Here is a 3,098-nt window from a genome sequence, read left to right on the forward strand (position 1 = left end):
CGTCTCGTTTTGTATCGTCTCGTATCGTCTCGTCTTGTATCGTCTCGTTTGGTATCATCTCGTATCGTCTCGTTTTGTATCGTCTCGTTTGTATCGTCTCGCATCGTTTCGTCTTGTGCTATACAAGGTAACGTGTTCTGGTATTCTTTCGTCTTGTGCTATACAAGGTAACGTGTTCTGGTATTCTTTCGTCTTGTGCTATACAAGGTAACGTGTTCTGGTATTCTTTCGTCTTGTGCTATACAAGGTAACGTGTTCTGGTATTCTTTCGTCTTGTGCTATACAAGGTAACGTGTTCGGGTATTCTTTCGTCTTGCGTTGTACAAGGTAACGTGTTCTTGTATTGCTTCGAGGTAACAGAGTTCCGTGCTGTTTTAATTGTCATGTATGTCGCTACTCTGTCGCCGGGGCCTGGATCCGGCTATTCCGGCGGAAGAGGGAGCGAAGTTGTGGGCGGAGTCCGTTCTATGGTGTTTTCTCGTTGTTCGCTCCTTGAGTTGACTAGCGGCAGCGAAGATTAAGAGAAGTAAAGGCAGTGAACATATGGCGAGTGCTACGGTGGCGGATGACGCTCGTCGAGAACTCCTCGGTCTGTTTTAAGGAGGGGGGAGTTGTGACGTGACATTTTGTCAGTCACCCAGAAAAACAGCATAACGCGAGATCCTGGGTCCTTCAGGGTCAACGGGCGAGCGCACAGGCGAATGTGCGACATTATTAATTATTTTTATGTCTTTTGGCGATTATTGTGTTACTTATTTTGTTATTCTCTTTTTGCGATTATCGTATTATTTTCTTTTTTTTCTTTTTCTTGTCGCTATTTAGTTAAGTTTTAGCTAACGTTAAGACGATCCTGAGCCCGGATTTCATTATTAATTACGATCAAAGCCGGTGGCTATTTAGTCTCTCTGTGTTTGACCGCCTCACCCATCACGAGAAGAAAGAAGACGTCGCCTGCTGCGAGGGAGACATTACGGTCAGAGGAATTTGACTGGAATCACGGAAAGAGCGGTACACGCAGGTCGTATTATTTCATATTTGTTACTGTAATGCCGCCGTTCTTCTGTGAATTATCGCACGATTATTGCAGACGCCTCGGAGAGAGACGTCAGCCGGGAACGGATCGACAGGCAGGACCTCCGCCGAGGCGCCGTAACCCATAGAGATCACGGGAAGATCCTCGAGCGACCAGAAAGCATTTTCCGCCTTTTTGGAAAAGCGCGCCACAGCGCCAAAAGGGTCCGCGACACGCAAGGACCCGCGGGATTCGTCGCGGGGTCACGCGGTCGCGGCGAACCAATTAGAAAGAGCAGAGGCCGGTAAGAGAGGGCCGGACGACCTGCGTGAATCCGCGAGTACTTCCGATCGGCACTTGAGCAGTGACTGGCCCTGACGAAGGACGCAGGATCTCGCCGAGCTTAATTGACGCATCGAGAACATTCCTGGTGGCGAGCACTGCTGTCGGCTCTCGCGCGAATCTCGGAAGCTGCTGAGGAGGAAAATCTTGGTGAGGCGAGCGTTATTCATCGTATTGTAAAGCCACCGATCGCGTATTATTTTGTGAGCGTCTCGAGCGAGTCGCGTGTGTGAGTCCCGCGGGTTTGATTCGGCCGAAGTTGTACCGGCAAAGACTAACGCCATTGTTATTATCGATACCCACAGGCCGTTCGCTCGAAGTAAGGAAATTACATGCTCAGAGTTATCGTTATTGCTCGCCCGTGTCACTGCCAAGTCATATCGTTCGTATTACGTGTTGAGATTCCGGTTTGTTTAAGAATTAGAGTCGAGCCGCGTGTCACCGCTCAGCATTGGGCTGTCGGTTGCGGGAAGTTTCGAGAGTCGGACCTTTCTAAGTACCGTCGACGACGACCCTGAGATCGTCTCTTCTGTAATAAAGTAAACTCGTCGTCGACGCGCGACCGCGGAATTCTGTAGATTATGGCAACTCATGTATCGACGCGTATTAAATAAATAGGAAACTCTTTGTTATTGTTAATATTAATTGCTGTATAATTATTTCTGTCTGCCTCTACCTCGTTCTCCGACATTGTTCCCCGCACATCGCGAACCACCCCCTCTACCAATTTTGTTGGCTGAGCTAGCTGAGCCTGTCCGTCGCGAATTCCGTTGCTCTGTAATTTCTTTGTCCGAGCGTAACATCTTAATATTTAGTGCGAAGAGTGGCACGCTCTCTCGTGCCTGGCGCCCAACGAAAATTAGTACGGCTCGAATATCGTAGCATATAAAATTTCAGGAAGAACCGCACTTTTGCTAATTACATTATTGTGTCCATCTTTTGAGCTATCGCGTAAAAAGAGCAGCGGATGAAGTGACGAAGTTGTGCCGTTTCCCCAAAAGTACGGTCACAGTATATTGCGCCAAAAGTAACAAAACGCATGCGCACGAAGCCATACCGCATGCGCACATAGCCATATGGCATGCTCGTGTCGCTACATCCAGTCGGTATGACAGGTTTTCTAACCTTCTCATACTGCAATTTTTAACTGCTAATAATTCGGTTCGCGTTGCAGAGCGCCGCATTTTTTTGCCGGATTCTTTCATTTTGAGTGAAAACGCGTCGAATGAGCCTAATTTGATCAAAATCGGAGGTGAGGCCCGTATTCTATATAATTACCACGAAAACTGTAGAAAGCGTAGGGCATAGAAACGCAACAAATCCTGACGTCACTTTTTACTGGCGAGAATGGGAACACTTCTCCAGTCAGTGACGTCACTCTAGTAATATTATTTTACTGACTGACAAAGGGACTATGGGAAGACAGCCACCATGTATACTTCCACCATGGCCAGTACACCCACGGTAATTAATTCTGTCCCTCGGAAATTTTCACAAAATGAAAAGTGACCTCCTTTCTATATTAATTGTCACTATTCATACACGATAAGGTTCAGTCGTAACCATGAAGGAAGATATAAGAAAACTCCACTCGGTCTCGCCAGTCTACAAGACATGAACCCATTTTAGGTTTCGAGTTCCGTTTCCGATTCTCGACACTCGCAGCGCTCGTGAATTTAGTAGTGCTGCGCATAATGAGTGCGAGTAAGAGAAATGATCATTTCTCTTACTCGCACTCATCAGA

Source organism: Cyphomyrmex costatus, unplaced genomic scaffold, assembly GCF_001594065.2.
Source record: "Cyphomyrmex costatus isolate MS0001 unplaced genomic scaffold, Ccosl1.0 scaffold741, whole genome shotgun sequence".
Taxonomy (NCBI): Eukaryota; Metazoa; Arthropoda; class Insecta; order Hymenoptera; family Formicidae; genus Cyphomyrmex; species Cyphomyrmex costatus.